We start from the raw sequence: 18,284 nt of genomic DNA, 5'->3' as shown, positions 1-18,284 counted from the left end.
AGCGCCCGAGCTTTATGCCGGACTACTTCTGAGGTGGTGCACCACCCCGAATGTGGGCCGATTTTTGATTGGTGCAATTTATTCTCTGCCGAGATATATAGCCAGTAGCCCTCAAGGTGGGTATTGGTCTAAAACCCGAGATGCACATGAAGGATGACATAAGACAGCTGATCCCAGTAGCTGCTGAGACTCAGGTTGATTTGCAAAAATCGGTCTGAGGATCAAGTCCTAGCTCGGCAGAATACTTCGGGACACAAAACGCGGCGTGCTCAGTCCTCGAGACTCGGGTTGGGTGCGGCCGACCAACCTGAGGATAAAAATCTCCTCGGAAACTGTATTACACTTAAAATTTTCTGCATTGGACAGGTAATGCAGTAGCCCCCGAGACACTGGTCGGGTGGCAACACTAGATCAGGGGATCGATGTGCCCCTTTAATATTTGTAAATAATAAGCCCGAAGCCTAGTAGCCCCCGAGCCTTAATGCGGGCACGGGTCGCCGAATTAAGGATCGATATCCATAGTAAAATCACAAATTATGTGTAATGACTCTATGTATCCAAGTACTTTACGTTATTAATGCTCAGATCTGCATTGTACAAAACTTTGTTGACCGACCATCGGCTTCCACCTCCTGGGCCAGTAGCCGAGGAGTGCTTGTCCTACTTTATAAAGCCTTTATGAGGGCAAAGATTTACGACAAACAAGGCAATATGGCCACACGGTTTTATAAACAAAGGTACGCAGAGAGATATGTTATATTACTGTTTATCATAAGAAATGTCTTCCAAAGAAAATAGTTCCGCTATCGGTTCCTTTCTTTGGGTTGTCATGCTAAGCATTATCATGAAACCTCAACTCTAATGTAAGAGCAAAATATCGAGGATTTAGTTTGGAGGCCAGTTAATAGCCCCCGGTAGTGTTCGGCGACAGTCGAGGTCAAGCCGTAAACACTTCGGCCATTGTTATGAGTGGCCCATCATTTAACACAGTCATCGGATCGCTGACCAGTTTACGCTTATTGTGACAGTCAGTTTTTGGCTTTCTCCACTGAGGTGCTTAACCGTGTGAGCTGGAAGCACAATCACAGTGGTTCTCCCTTTACACGCCTAGCCAAACAAAGCGGAACGTAGGAAGCAAGTGGAGGAGCCGGGCAACCCAACTATTGACCGAAGACACAATTCGAAACCGATGCATATATAGCAATATCCGAGAATATTTTTGCCGAATCTATAAAGGTGTCCGGCATTGCACTACGAGACTTGTGCTGAAAACACACAAATAGTTTAAAAGTGCCATAAGCTTGGAAAACCAAAAAACGGCAGTAAAAACTTGACGTCCGAACAAGATCAAGTGTTCGGTGCCAATCCGAAAATTGGTCTTAGAAAAAAAGAGTGCTTCTGTCGTGCTTTAACATGACACATCCTATCTCAAGACTTCGAGCAGGTCAACCTACGGCTTCAACCTCCTATCCCGAAGGCGGAGTACTTCTCATTAGGCCAGTTTAGCAAATAAACTCTAGCGGCTTTGAGAGAGAGATTAGGCTCCCCGGCTAGTGACCACACACTCGTGTCGAAAAAAGGAGTGATAAATAATAATAGTAATAAAAACTTTGCAATGACAAAGAAGAAGAACACTTATTATAAAACGGCTCATATAAATTTAAGAGCCCCCAAGTGACTTGGGTAAAAGAATTTTATGTATAATGATTGTATGTACTGAAGTACTAATATCATATCTTTGTTCAACCGAACTTTAAATGCGTCTTAACCGACCGCCGGCTTCTCCCTCTTCGGTCACGGACCGAAAAGTGTTATGTACTTCACCTGTCGAGAATATTGACAGTGTTTCCGATAACCAGGCAACCGGGCCATAAGGCTGTAACAGACAAAGCGCGCTCAGGGAACTTATGCTATATTACGGACGAAGTGTAAGAAGCATCTTGGAAGAAAATTACCCCCACCGATACCTTTCTTCGGTGCTCATTATTACTATGAGACTTGTGTAATAGATTTTTGTACTCATGAGTTCCGTTGTGTGCCGACCATGATTGAAAACAATAAGAGCGCTAGCTTTCGGCTTTACCCAGTCTGAGGTCAGAGCTCAGAGGACCCGGTCGTCACAATCACAGAGGTGCTCCCTTTACTCCCTAGCCGAACAATCGGGAACGTAGGGGTAAGCACAGGAGCCAGGCAACCCAGCTTGCAAATCGCTTAAGTCAATATGGTGCATATTGTGGCGTAATACACGAACAAGGAACGAAGCCGTACAATTATAATCATATGCAAGAGGAAAAGCTTCATAAAGGAAGCCCCCAAATAAACGGGGTATTTGAATATGTGTGTCACAAACAAAGTTTGGACAAGGAAATTTTTTACAAGCAACTTTTTTCCAAAAAAGTATAATGCTTGTTCGAACTGAACACAAGTTAAAAGTTAAAACTTTGAGCATGAAAGCGACTTAGCTGGTTAATGTGTTCGGCATTGATGACGCGGTCCGAGCTTGATGCGGGACAAGGTTCCATCCCCCAAGCCGGTCCCGAGGTGGCGGAGCGGAGAGCTCGACACGCCGAAGTGGTGACATAGCACGTTCAATGCAGACCGGAAGAGTGATGCCGAAGTCCCCGGATCATTTTCCTGTGCACAAAAAATAGTGCAAACTGGAGATAATAGTAATAATAATAATTAAAAAAATCGTTGCATAATAAATAATTTGTGCAAAGTGAGTAATAAAAGAAATATGGCTTGGCGCCGAAGTCAATGTCGATGCAGGGCGTCGGTGTGATGCGGTAAAGGCATGGCAAAGCCTAAATTCACCGGTCGGTCTGAGCTCCGGATGCGGCGTTTGCTGGACTATATACGGAAACTGACCGAACCACCACACGACCGTCGTTAATGCGGCCATCATTTGATAGACCTGTGTACAGATGATGGACAAACCAGAGGAATAATTCCTTGGGAAAAATAAACCCAAACAAGCAAAAAATACTAGCAGTAATAGCACCTATTTTATTTGTTGTAGCAATCCGAAGAAAAGCGACTCCCAAAATCGGGAATCGATCCGCACACCCACTACCTGATGGGTGATAAAGCGATGGCCTGGCGATGCTAGTAAAGGTTGGCGCGCCAAGGAAAAGCCCGTGGTCCAGCTAATGTGATGAAGTTGGTCGGCTGGTGACGCCGAAGTCTCCGAAGTAAGTTGATGAAGAGATGGTCTAGCCAAGGAGACGAAGCAGGTCAGTAAGGAGACGTTGCAGCTGCCGTGTCAGCCGAGGTGTTGAAGCAGTTCGACGTGATGAACATCGGCTTGAAGAAGCAATAGTGCGACCATGCCGACGCAGGTCATAACTTGTGACGCGGACAATGCCGGTTTGATAAAGTGACCATGCGGCGATGCCTGTGTTCCCGCTCCGTGTAATCCATGGGGCGGCGATGTTGGTGATGATTTGTCCTTCGCGATGCCGAACTCTTGTTCGGCTTCCCGAGATGATGATCGAAGGAATTGATCTCGGCTCAATAAAGCGGCGACGTGTCTAGCGCAGGTCGGCGGCCGTGGAGCAATACCACCGGACTGGTTTGACACCAGCATGATGGTGAAGATTACCTCGAAGGAAGCTTAAAATTTTATGGGTACGTGTTTAAAAACAACGCACAATACCATAGAAGAAAATTCCTTAAAAAAGTTTGTCCAATATCACGTTCATAAAGAAACATGAATTCGGGTCGGATCCGTATTCGCACACAAAACAGATCCGAAATTGGTCCACTCATCGGAAGTTTTCCGGAGTTTGAACCGTTGGATCGAGCTGAAAGTTGAAGGGGTGGTAGATGTGGGATTTCCGCAGTAGATGAATGGTAGGATCTTCCAAAGGACCTCCGAGCTGGGCTCTGGAGACCACGCCCTAAACTCGTCCAGATTCCCGTCCAGATTTGACAGGGCTCCGGTATATCATAGATTGTCGGAGATTTCTCCATCGGAACTCGACGAAATTTTCCAGGGTTGTTGTAGACTCAATTCCACACAATTCCACCAAAGGGATCGTCAAAGCGATGCTCTAAGCGGTGGTGGCAGCGGATACAAGTTTGCTGTTCGGAAAAAACAGCACGGTCGCCCAAGGGCAATGTTGACGTTGAGCCCCCGAGCTCCATGGATGATTTCTCCATGATCTTGGTAGAGATCGGAGTTGATGTTGATGAAGGCCCTCGTCTGAACATGACGATTGGAGATGGAGCATGGTCCTCGGTGGAGCCAAGGTGACCAGTCGAGCCGGCGACGAAGATGCCGGCATCGCAGTTGACCTGCAGACCAGCCATCGATCATTTTGCTGATCACACAGCGGAACTCTCAATGAAATCACCAATGTCGGTGTCAAAACCGGCGGATCTCGGGTAGGGGGTCCCGAACTGTGCGCCTAAGGCGGATGGTAACAGGAGGCAGGGGACATAATGTTTTACCCAGGTTCGGGCCCTCTTGATGGAGGTAAAACCCTACATCCTGCTTGATTAATATTGATGATATGGATAGTACAAGAGTAGATCTACCATGAGATCAGAGAGGCTAAACCCTAGAAGCTAGCTTATTGTATGATTGTATGTATATGATCTATCGACTAGCCTGGCCTCGGTTTATATAATGCACCAGAGGCCTAGGATAACAAGAGTCCTAGCCGAATACGCCGGTGGGGAGGAGTCTTTGTCTTGATCGCCAAGTCTTGTGGAATCTTCCTTGTATGCGGCAGTTGTCCGAACTAGCCCATGAGTATATGGCCATAGGGGGTCCTCGGCCCAATCTAACAGATCGGGAGATGACGTGGTGAGTACCCCTAGTCCAGGACACCGTCAAGGCCTTAGAGCCCATACAGCCAAAGAGTGATATGGCCAACCGGTCGGATCTACCACCTTGTGAATGCGATATAGCGGCTAACAAAGTCGCGCATAAGTCAACACACGATCTACGTGAGAACTTGCATCAAAAATCCGGCGTGACCAGATCTATCTATGGATCTAGGAAGTGCGCTACGGTATAAAACCAACACCGAATACTACAACCGTCCGAACACCATGGCGCATCCCAATACAGGGGTGCCGCACACCCCTTTCACTGATGAGGTGCTGGATCACGAATTCTCAGAGGGATTCAAACCGGTCAACATAGAGGCGTATGAAGGGACCACAGAGCCTGGAGTCTGGATAGAGGACTTCATCCTCCATATTCATATGGCTCGTGGAGACGATCTCCATGCCATTAAGTACTTGCCCCTCAAGCTTAAAGGGCCAGCTCGGCACTGGCTGAAAAGCCTCCCCGAAAACTCAATTGGAAGTTGGGAGGAGCTCGAGGACGCTTATCAGGCCAATTTTCAAGGGACTTACGTTCGACCTCCGAATGTAGACGATTTAAGTCATATAATCCAACAGTCCGGAGAGTCCGCCCGAAAGCTTTGGAACAGGTTCCTCACCAAGAAGAACCAAATCGTCGACCATCCGAATGCTGAAGCCTTAGCAGCTTTTAAACACAGCGTCCGAGACAAATGGCTCGCCAGACACCTCGGTCAAGAAAAACCGAGAACAATGGCAGACCTAACAAGCCTCATGACCCGCTTTTGTGCGGGCGAGGACAGTTGGTTGGCCCGTAGCAGCAACAGCGACCCAAGCACATCCGAAGTCAGGGATGGAAATGGTAAACCATGATGCAAGAAAATCAAGCGTCGAAATAAAGAAGGTAGCCCAGATAACACGATGGTAAACGCCGGATTCAGGGGCTCCCGACCAGGTCAGCGGAAAAAGCCTTTCAAAGGCAGCAGAGAAGGACAATCTGGCCTAAAAAATTCTTGACAAACTCTGTCAGATTCACGGCACCCCAGACAAACCTGCAAATCATACCCACAGAGAATATTGGGTCTTCAAGAAGGCTGGTAAGCTAAACGCCGAACACAAAGGGGAAGAGACACCAAGCGAAGACGAGGATGAGCCTCGCCAGCAAAGCGCCGGAGGACAAAAAAAGTTCCCACCAGAGGTTAAAACAGTAAACGTGATCCATGTGACAAAGAGGAGAAGCAAGCATGCACTCCGAGGCACACGCGCCATAGAGCCCGTCACCCCTAGGTTCAACCCTTGGTTGGCCTGCCCGATCACTTTTGATCGTAGGGATCACGAGACAAATATCCAGCACGAAGGACTGACGGCCTTGGTGTTAGACCCAATAATAAATGGGTACCATTTCACATGAGTCCTCATGGACGGCAGCAGTGATCTAAATCTGATATATCAGGACACAGTCCGCAAAATGGGGATAGACCCGACACAAATAAGCCACAGTAATACTACCTTCAAGGGAGTAATACCAGGCCAAGAGGCCTGCTGTACGGGCTCTCTACTACTAGAGGTGGTATTCGGTTCTCCTGATAACTTCCAAAACGAAAGGTTAACTTTTCACATTGCCCCATTCCGAAGTGGCTATCAAGCACTACTCGGAAGAACGGCTTTTGCTCGTTTTAACGCAATACTGCATTATGCTTTTCTCAAGCTCAAGATGCCCGTTCCACGTGGCATCATCTCAGTTAGCGGAAATACCGAATGTTTCCCACGTACGGAAGAGGATGCGGCGGCTCTAGCAGCCGCAAACTAGACGGCCTCACCAACTAGAAAAATGGCAGGTCGTCAAGACCACGGACACGGTCAAACGAATCCGGCGTTCCATCATATATACATGAGATTGGTTTGATGATCGAACCCTCATAAACAATACCAGGGGCTTCCCGCGTGTAATCAGGGCCAGCCCAGCTCAACTTGGATTCTCTTGAATTTTGATAGTTCGTTGATAATAACCAATTCTTCTTTTTGAAACGACAACTTTCACTTAAGTTCTTTCCTTTTGCAGATGACAATCGTGCTACACCCGTCCAGGACACGGCACAACGGAGACACATGCGCAGACGTGTAGCAAGGACCCGCTCAAAGGTTTCTTTTTAGATTAAGACCCTGTGTAAACCTTTTTTACTGTCTCTTGTTGCTCACATCCTCCGGATACTCCACACAACTGAGAAGGATGCTGGTGTTATTGGCATGTGGCCACGTCAGGATTTTGCACGTACCTGGACACATGGGGTTTCTTATTAAGGGAATTGTTTAGCCCAGTATATGTTATAAAGACCGAACACCTTAGGGAGTGTTCGGCGTCGCGAGTTTGGCCCTATATGCATCAGCTCCGAATCATGTCTTTGGTCACTTGTTGGTTTTGCACGGCTCCCACATTTTTGTACCTTACGTTCCGTTATATCGGCTAAGGTAAGACTGGGAGAACTACTGCGATTGTGCCCTGGTTCATCTGGACGAGCACCTGAGTAGAGAAAGTCAAAAACTGACTGTCATGATATAGTGAGAGACTGGTCAACCACTCGATGACTCATCAAAATCTTCTGGATTCCTCCGCATTAATGAAGGGCCGTTTCCCGATCATGTACGTACGCGCCCCGTATTCGGACGAGCGCAGAAGTACCAGGGGCTATATAGTAGCCCCACCGTCAAACTCCTATGGCTAAGTGAAAGTGCTAAAGCAATATAGTCCGATTGCCTCATTCGTTATGCTATCACCTCCTTAACGGACCAAGACGTTGGATCAAGTGTGGATATGCATTTTCTACAAACACCCCCGCATTATATGCGTGGGGGCGGAAGCCGATGGCTGCAAACTTTCAGGTTATATACATATATACATAAATGGCCGCACAAGAGGCATCATAGTACTTTCAGGCAAAAGTATAAATACAGCCTTGATAATTCAGTAAAACATTGTTTTTACAATGGGAATACATGTCACTAGAACATAATATTGTTCGAGCATTGAGCCTCTATCGAACGAGCGCCTTCAAGAACTTCTTCAAAGTAGTGCTCGGCAGCCACTCGGCCTACGGTCGAACCCTGTGTCGCAACAGTGGTGGCCTCCGTCTCCGCCCAGTATGTCTTGACACGTGCAAGGGCCATCCGTGCACCCTCTATGCACGCCAATCTCTTTACAGCATCGATGCGTGGAATAGCACCAAGGAATTGTTGCACTAAACTAAAGTAGCTATTCGGCCTAGGCCCTCCCGGCCACAGGTGATCCACAACGGACCTCATGGAAAGTCCGGACAACCTATGGAGCTCGGCCCACCTCGGCCAATCACTCATTCAATAGCAACGGACGGACTAGAGCATGAAACTGTGACCAGGACAACTTTTCCACTTCAGGACCTTTCTGATCCTTGAAGTACTCGGCTGCATCAGCAGCACTTGCAGCCAAATCCATGTAGGCGTCCGCAGAACAACATAGCCGGTCCAGAGGAGCATACTTCGGATCTCCGAACTTAGTCCGCAACAAGAAGAGCTTCCCAGACACGATATCTGCAGCTTGATTCAGCTCCTCCTTTGTCGCTCTAATTTTGGAGCGGGCTTCCTTGGCAGCCACCAGGGCCTTCTACAGGTCCGTCGCCTTCGCCCGGTTTTCTTCTTCAAGAAGCCGGTAATGGTCAGCGGCATCTTTTAACTCTATAGCCATCTTGGCTATTTTTTCCTTGCTCTCGCAATGCGCGGCCTGTTCGGCCCTTAACTCTTCGGCCGCCTTTATAGCGGCCGCATTGCTACTCCTTGCTTGCTCCTTGGCTCGGGCAAGCTCCGCCCGAAGGGTATCCATGGTGGCAGCTCTATCTGCAGGCACAACATATTAAAGATACTGGCATCATGCTACTCTTATTATGTGATGATCACCAGAGAAATCACTCACCCTGTGCCTCATCAAGCCTCTTGTTGACAAGCACGATGTCGGCATCTGCTGCTTCAAGTTGCCGCTTTAGCTCGGCAAACCCATCAGTCCGGCTAGCCACCGGAGCTTTAGCCACCTGCACATAAAGGCGGTTTGGTTATTACCTGGGACTATGATCCTCTGTTTGTCGCCGTTTTCGACGACAACCAGAGTCTCAGGGGCTACTATCTGCATAGGGCACACCTAACGTGTGAGGTACTGTTAAAAACATACATTATTTCACGTACCTCAAAGCCTTTCAGCAGACTCATAAAGGCTTCATGCAAACCGCTTTCAGCAGATGAAATCCTTTCAATTACCATACCCATTAGCATACGATACGCTTTCGAGATGGCCGCTTGCCCCAGAAGATCCTTCAGTGCGTCCGACCGCACACTGTACGGACCCTTGTTGTCGCTCTCCTTAGGAGCCGGATACTAGGGATTCCGGGTAGCCAAAGGGCCGTCCTCTGGCCTTAGTGGATCCGGAGATACCCTTCGCGACGACACTTCAAGGTCGCCCGCTTCATGAGGCGGGGTGTCCAGGGGCGGCGTTTCGCTCTCCATCATCTCCGGACGAAGATCCCCCGAAGATGAACTCTGTGGAGAAGAGCTATGATCCGGACTACAATTTATAAGCATCGGTTATTTTCTTCGAAAGTAAGGTAGGATGTTTCCACTATATAGTACTTTTCGATTACTTACAGCTTGGTGGAGGGCTGATCCCTGTGCGGACATTGTGCGGCAAGAATACCCTCCGAGGCAGGACCCTCTAAGGAAGATTTCTTCTCCCGTTTGGAAACCTTAGTTTCCGAATCTTCAGAGGTAATCCTCTTCCTTCCCCGGGGAGAGAGAATGTCAGATTCTTCCCTTTGGTTGTCCTCCCTTGCGGAGGCGCTCATTCCCCCGGTCGGAATGAGTAGCGAGTGAGGCCCGCTTTCGCCCTCTCTATTCCCCCCCATCATCTTCCTTTGAGGGCACTGGATAAGGCACCGGCTCGAGCATCTTGTCCAGTACCGGATTGTCCAAGCCCTCAAGAAGGGGGGCCGAACACCTAATCATCATCGTCTTTGTTATCCAGTCCTGGTCAAAGATCGGCTCTTTAGAATGATGTCATGATAAATAAAAGAACAGCAGGTTCGGCATGGGATTACTTACTTGGGCAGCGGGGCGGTTGCAGCTCAGGCCCATGTCCTCGGTGGTGTCCGGACACTCGATTCGGGGTCTGAAGAACGATTTCTACATCTCTTCGTGCGTCATGCCGACGAAATGCTGAATAGCTCGTGGTCCTTCCGGGTTGAATTCCCGCATGCGGAGGGGCCGACGTTTGCAAGGCTGGACTCGACGAACTAGCATAACTTACATTACCATAACCAGACTGAAATCTCTCTCAGATATCTCAGATACGGCTTTGCAGTACTGGCACGTCCTTGGCTGGAGCCCAGCTCAGCCCCTGCTGATCCATGACATCAGTTGTGGTGGGGGGCCGAGCAAAAGGTGGGGGCAGCTACCCACTTGGCACTTCGGGGAGCCGTAACGTAAAACCACTCCCGCTGCCACAATCCGGACACCTCTGGGAAGGAACCCTCTGGCCATGGAGCGTTAGCGATTTTGCTTATTAAAGCACCTCCGCACGCTGTGTGCTGCCCTTCGATCATCTTCGGCTTCACATCGAAGGTCTTGAGCCACATGCCGAAGTGAGGGGTAATGCGGAGGAAGGCCTCACATACGACAATAATAGACGAGATGTGAAGAAGGGAATCCGGGGCCAGATCGTGAAAATCCAGCCCGTAATAGAACATAAGACCCCTAACAAAGGGATCCAGAGCGAGGCCTAGTCCTCGGAGGAAGTGGGAGATGAACACAACACTCTCGTTGGGTTCGGGAGTAGGGACGGCCTGCCCTCGAGCGGGCAGCCTGTGCGAAATTTCAGCGGTTAGATATCTGGCGTCTCTAAACTTCTTGATGTCCTCCTTTGTGACGGAGGAAGGCATCCACCGACCTTGAAGGTTGGATTCGGACATAGTTGAAGGTCCGAAGCACCTGACCTGAGCTTTGGGTGTTAGAACTCGAGGCGGGGGAAGGATTCGATTGAGCGCGGGAGGGAAAAAAGAAAAAGCCTTATACCCTTTATAAAGAGGGTGAATATCAAACGTCCTCCTCGTGGCCGTTTGGGACTTGCCAAACATCTAGGAGTCATACCAACAAGCACGGTTGGGTTACCCATGTTTGTATTGATGAGAATCCCATGATAAGGGGGGCACGATTGCTATGTCTTGAGCTTGCGTTGGTTTTCCCCGAAGAGGAAGGGATGATGCATCAGAGTAGCGTAAGTATTTCCCTTAGTTTTTGAGAACCAAGGTATCAATCCAGTAGGAGCCCACGCTCAATCCCTCGTACCTGCACAAAGCGATAGCTACTCGCAACCAACGCGATGAGGGGTTGCCAAGCCCTTCACGGTCACTTACAAGAGTGAGATCTGATAGATAGAATATTTTTGGTATTTTTGATATAAAGATGCAATGTGAAAAGTAAAGGAAAAGTAAATAGGAAAACAATATAAAAGTGATGGAGATTGATATGATGAGAATAGACCCGAGGGCCATAGGTTTCACTAGTGGCTTCTCTCAAGAGCATAAGTATTCTACGGTGGGTGAACAAATTACTGTTGAGCAATTGATAGAATTGTGCATAATTATGAGAATATCTAGGCATGATCATGTATATAGGCATCACGTCCGTGACAAGTAGATCGAAACGATTCTGCATCTCCTACTATTACTCCACTCATCGACTGCTATCCAGCATGCATCTAGAGTATTAAGTTAAAAACAGAGTAACGCCTTAAGCAAGATGACATGATGTAGAGAGATAAATTCATGCAATATGAAATAAACCCCATCTTGTTATCCTCAATGGAAATGATACAATACGTGCCTTGCTGCCCCTTCTGTCACTGGGTAAGGACACCGCAAGATCGAACCCAAAGCTAAGCACTTCTCCCATGGCAAGAACTACCAATCTAGTTGGCCAAACCAAACGGATAATTCGAAGAGACTTGCAAAGATAACCAATCATGCATAAAAGAATTCAGAGAAGATTCAAATATTATTAATAGATAGACTTGATCATAAACCCACAATTCATCGGTCTCAACAAACACACCGCAAAAAGAAGATTACATCGAATAGATCTCCACAAGAGAGGGGGAGAACTTTGTATTGAGATTCAAAGAGAGAGAAGAAGCCATATATCTACTAACTATGGACCCGAAGGTCTGAGGTAAACTACTCACACTTCATCGGAGGGGCTAGGATGATGTAGAAGCCCTCCGTGATGATGGCCCTCTTCCAGCGGAGCTCCGGAATAGGCCCCAAGATGGGATCTCGTGGATACAGAAAGTTGCGGCGGTGGAATTAGGTTTTTGGCTCCTGTTCTGATCGTTTGGGGGTACGTGTGTATATATAGGAGGAAGGAGCATGTCGGTGGAGCACCGAGGGGCCCATGAGGCAGGGGGGGCGCCCTAGGAGGGGCGCGCCCCCCACCCTCGTGACCACCTCTATGATCCCTTGCAATAGGGTCCAAGTCTCCTGGATCACATTCAGTGAGAAAATCACGTTTCCGAAGATTTTATTCCTTTTGGACTCCGTTTGATATTCCATTTATCCAAAACACTGAAATAGGAAAAAACAGCAATTCTGGGTTGGGCATCCGGTTAATAGGTCAGTCCCAAAAATAATATAAAAGTGGAAAATAAAGCCCAATATAGTCCAAAACAATAGATAATATACCATGGAGCAATCAAAAATTATAGATACGTTGGAGACATGTCAGGCATCCCCGAGCTTAATTCCTGCTCGTCCTCGAGGAGGTAATTGATAAAAAGAATTTTTTTGATGTGGAGTGCTACTTGGCATAATTTCAATGCAAATCTTCTTAATTGTGGTATGAATATTCAGATTAGAAAGATTCAAGACAAAAGTTTATATTGACATAGAAAATAATAATACTTCAAGCATACTAACAAAGCAATTATGTCTTCTCAAAATAACATGGCCAAAGAAAGTTATCCCTACAAAATCATATAGTCTGGCTATGCTCCATCTTCCCCACACAAAATATTTAAATCATGCACAACCCCGATGACAAGCCAAGCAATTGTTTCATACTCTAACTTTTTCAAAAAAAAATTCAATCTTCACGCAATACATGAGCGTGAGCCATGGATATAGCACTATAGGTGGAATAGAATGGTGGTTGTGGAGAAGACAAAAAGGAGAAGATAGTCTCACATCAACTAGGCGTATCAACGGGCTATGGAGATGCCCATCAATAGATATCAATGTGAGTGAGTAGGGATTGCCATGCAACTGATGCACTAGAGCTATAAATGTATGAAAGCTCAACGAAAGAAACTAGTGGGTGTGCATCCAACTTGCTTGCTCACGAAGACCTAGGGCAATTTGAGGAAGCCCATCATTGGAATATACAAGCCAAGTTCTATAATGTAAAATTCCCACTAGTGTACGAAAGTGACAATATATGAGACTCTATATGAAGAACATGGTGCTACTTTGAAGCACAATATATGAGACTTGCTATATCATGGTGCTACTTTGAAGCACAAGTGTGGAAAAAAGGATAGTAGCATAGCCCCCCCTTTTTTTGGGCCTTCTTTTTTCTTTGGACTTTCTCTCTTTTTTTTCTTTTTTTGGGACAATGCTCTATTGAATGATGATCATCACACTTCTATTTATTTACAACTCAATGATTACAACTCGATGCTAAAACAAAGTATGACTCTATATGAATGCCTCCGACGGTCTGCCGGGATATGCAATGAATCAAGAGTGACAAGTGTGGAAGAATTATGAACGGTGGCTTTGCCACAAATACTATGTCAACTACATGATCATGCTAAGCAATATGACAATGATGGATGTGTCATGATGAACTAGATGGTGGAAAGTTGCATGGCAATATATCTCGGAATGGCTATGGAAATGCCATAATAGGTAGGTATGGTGGTTGTTTTGAGGAAGGTACATGGTAGGTGTATGATACCGGCGAAAGTTGCGAGGTATGAGAGAGGCTAGCAAAGGTGGAAGGGTGAGAGTGCGCATAATCCATGGACTCAACATTAGTCATAAAGAACTCATATACTTATTGCAAAAATTAAGAAGTTATCCCCCTAGGAGTATTAAGTTAAAAACAGAGTAACACCTTAAGCAAGATGACATGATGTAGAGAGATAAATTCATGCAATATGAACTAACCCCATCTTGTTATCCTCGATGGCAACGATACAATACGTGCCTTGCTGCCCCTTCTGTCACTGGGTAAGGACACTGCAAGATCGAACCCAAAGCTAAGCACTTCTCCCATGGCAAGAACTACCAATCTAGTTGGCCAAACCAAACGGATAATTCGAAGAGACTTGCAAAGATAACCAATCATGCATAAAAGAATTCAGAGAAGATTCAAATATTATTCATAGATAGACTTGATCATAAACCCACAATTCATCGGTCTCAACAAACACACCGCAAAAAGAAGATTACATCGAATAGATCTCCACAAGAGAGGGGGACAACTTTGTATTGAGATTCAAAGAGAGAGAAGAAGCCATCTAGCTACTAACTATGGACCCGAAGGTCTAAGGTAAACTACTCACACTTCATCGGAGGGGCTAGGATGATGTAGAAGCCCTTCGTGATGACGGCCCTCTTCCGGCGGAGCTCCGGAACAGGCCCCAAGATGGGATCTCGTGGATACAGAAAGTTGCGGCGGTGGAATTAGGTTTTTGGATCCTATTCTGATCGTTTGGGGGTACATGTGTATATATAGGAGGAAGGAATACGTCGGTGGAGCACCGAGGGGCCCACGAGGCAGGGGGCACGCCTAGGGGGGCGCGCCCCCACCCTCGTGACCACCTCTTTGATCCCTTGCAGTAGGGTCCAAGTCTCCTGGATCACGTTCAGTGAGAAAATCTCGTTTCTGAAGATTTTATTCCGGTTGGACTCCATTTGATATTCCGTTTATCCGAAACACTGAAATAGGCAAAAAAACAGCAATTCTGGGCTGGGCCTCCGGTTAATAGGTTACTCCCAAAAATAATAGAAAAGTGGAAAATAAAGCCCAATATAGTCCAAAACAATAGATAATATAGCATGGAGCAATCAATAATTATAGATACGTTGGAGACGTATCAACGATCTCTGCTTTGACAAGACGTGTCAAGAAAACTGCCTTGCGTTATGTGTGGAGCTGGTTGAGAAAAACGGTTCGAATAATGACCGGGTCATGGCGTGATGTCATGCTGTCAAAACGTGTCAGCAGATTAGATTTGTGGAAATATTATTCTCTCTACGGTGGTATGTGGAACTTATTTTGCAGGGTCGGACACTGTCCTTGTATTCAAACTCTTCCATGGTGTATTCGGAGGAGGAACCCGCCTTGCAATGCCGAAGACAACACCGCGCACCGGACTCATCGTCATTAAAGCCTGGTTCAGGGGCTACTGAGGGAGTCCTGGATTAGGGGGTCTCCGGACAGCCGGACTATATCCTTTGGTCGGACTGTTGGACTATGAAGATACGAGATTGAAGACTTCGTCTCGTGTCCGGATGAGACTCTACTTGGCGTGGAAGGCAAGCTAGGCAATACAGATATGTATATCTCCTCCTTTGTAACCGACCTTGTGTAACCCTAGCCCCCTCCGATATTTGTATAAACCGGAGGGTTTTAGTCCGTAGGACAACAGACAATCATACCATAGGCAAGCTTCTAGGGTTTAGCCTCTTTGATATCGTGGTAGATCAACTCTTGTAATACTCATATCATCAAGAACAATCAAGCGGGACGTAGGGTATTACCTCCATCAAGAGGGCCCGAACCTGGGTAAACATCGTGTCCCCTGCCTCCTGTTACCATCCGCCTTAGACGCACAGTTCAGGACCCCCTACCCGAGATCCGCCGGTTTTGACACCGACAGTGCCCCTTAATCTCGTCTGTCATTAGCTATCTCTCTTCAATGATTTTGAAATCCCCAGAGCCATCATCTCCTCCCACCAGGGCTCCGTTCAAAGCCTCTGCATCCCGTCATGCTACCTGAGCAAGCATACCATGCCCTGCACGGTGGACACCTAGCTGAGATCCCTTGAATTCACAGAACTACATCTACTTGAGTTCTACTATTCCCCTGGAAATCACCTACCAGATACCGAACGCCATCTACCTGTGCCCTCAGCACCAATGTCCATCTCGCGGTTTCCTCCTCTCTCCACACCGCCACCTTTGCGTTGTGCGACCTACCAGACAATCTGGTACTAAACATTCGACTCCCATTTCTCAAGAAACTTTCACTTGTGCAGGTTCGTATATCGAAGGCCTCATTGCACAACATCATCCACTCCAGTTTCCCTGCCCTGGAGTGCTTGGTGCTTGTTTTCACAGTTAGAATCGGTAGTCTCCAAATAAAGTCGCCTAACCTTGTAAGAATTGGAATTTCTTTTGACGGAAGGCAGCTCATCATCCAAGATGACCCTTGACTTCAAAGGTTGATCCTTGATTCTAGTTATTCACCGTTGCAAATAACCGTCCTCTCTGCGACTAAACTGGAGACCTTGGGTGTAATACATGATCTCTGTGCTCATTTCAATATGGTGTTTGGCTCCATAGTTCTTCACGTACTTTATATTATCATCTACACTTGTAACCATAAGATGCATTTTAAATTTTTGCGCATAAGTTATATGTTATCTTGGAGTACACATTTTGTACTAATATTATGGTCTATGCTTAGAGTTTCTCCATGGATGGCCTATCAATGGTGCTGGATTCTATCAAGATCTTATATATCCAAATGAATAGTTTTGATCTAAACAAGATTATTGGCTTCCTTCAATGCTTTCCATGTCTGGAGAAGTTGTATATAAAGGTGATAATTTCACACACATTGGAAGCCCGCATATAATGTACTAGAATTAACCGTTCAGCTGTTGCTCTTTCGACACTCTTTTTTTTGACCTTAACTGTTTTCAATTTTCATCTCTATTTAGGCAACATGACGGGGTAAGAAAGTTATAACCAGTCGATGGATTCGTAAGAATCGGGATTTTCTCACTTCTCATGAGATTCAATTGAAGACAATAACGCTAGAACAATATGTAGCGAACTGTGCAAACACTAGATTTGTCACATTCTTCTTGCTGAATGCGAGGTTACTATTGTCCATCAGGCTTAAGTTTATCAGCAGCATGGTTTTGATGGATGGGTATGTGGAAGAGCAAAAAAGGAGTTTCAGGTGGGCAAAAGAGCTTCTGAACGTGCTGGGCTTCTATTTACAACCTATTGTGGTCATAACCTAGTAAATTTTACGACCCAGGATGTTCATTCTATGGACCTGACCGATCCATTTGACTGTGACTGCCAAAAACAGTGCTGGAGTTAGATGTTGTTGCCCTTTTCAACCTGGGTTTTTTGTAAACCTGATGAACAATTAACCCTCGTGCTTTTGTACAGTTTGTAAGCTAGACTTAGATGTTCTTTCCCTTTTCAACTCGGCTGTGACTGTCATATTTTCTTTGAAGCAAGGAAAATGGCTTGGCAGTCGTTTAATTTAGAGTGAAATGTTGTAACAACTAACAAATCGCAACCAAGGGAAATAACATCACTCTTGTCGGCTGCTTGAGCTCACTATGCATTATAGAAGCCAAGTGATTAGCCCCCACCAGCACCCACAAACTTATTTTGAACTAGCACATCAAATGGGCTGTAAATTTTCATAGGAAAGGTTGCATGACCGTGACAGATTTGGATTCTGACATTTGGGACCCGCAAGGAAATAGCCTATCCAAGGTGGTGTCGACTTACTAGCCAGTCAACAAACAATTCTGCCTACCAGTCATTGGATTGACATCCAACATTTGTCGTGTATCTTCTATCTCTTGTCTTCTTCTACCTCCAGCCACCCAAACCAAACCACCCCCCGGCTCTGCCTGCTCCCGCCTCCCATGGCTGGTTGTGCCTCCGCTGCCCTACCATACGTACCCAATGTTGGCCAGTCCCTCCCTGTATTCCCCCACACGTCCTGTTATTCTCCGGTGATGTCAGCCCCAACACGCACCCGCACCCGAACTAGTCAACCCTCGTACTCCCCTCCACCTGCGACTGGACCGGCGCATCTTCCACGGCTCCTGTTCATTCCGTCCAAGGCCTCGCGCATCGTCCTTCGCCTTGCGGCCTTGGTTCGCTTGCAGTGTGCGGTGTGCTGCCCTCTTGCGTTGTCAACGTCGTCAACAACCAAGAGGAACAAGGAGATGACTGTATGTGGAGAGGATGATAGTAGGGACTCACCAGCGTCATGGCAGTACGCAAGCAAGTGCCTCTATATTACAATCCCAAAAATATGGTTCCTCTTAATGGTTGGACATCTGGGGCTCATGCCATTGTCAACGTAGTCAATAAACGAGAGAATTACACTACGAGCGGCTGACACCAGGGACCCAGCA

This window comes from Triticum aestivum, chromosome 5A (assembly GCF_018294505.1).
Source record: "Triticum aestivum cultivar Chinese Spring chromosome 5A, IWGSC CS RefSeq v2.1, whole genome shotgun sequence".
In the NCBI taxonomy this organism is placed as follows: domain Eukaryota; kingdom Viridiplantae; phylum Streptophyta; class Magnoliopsida; order Poales; family Poaceae; genus Triticum; species Triticum aestivum.
This window is presented reverse-complemented; position numbering follows the sequence as displayed.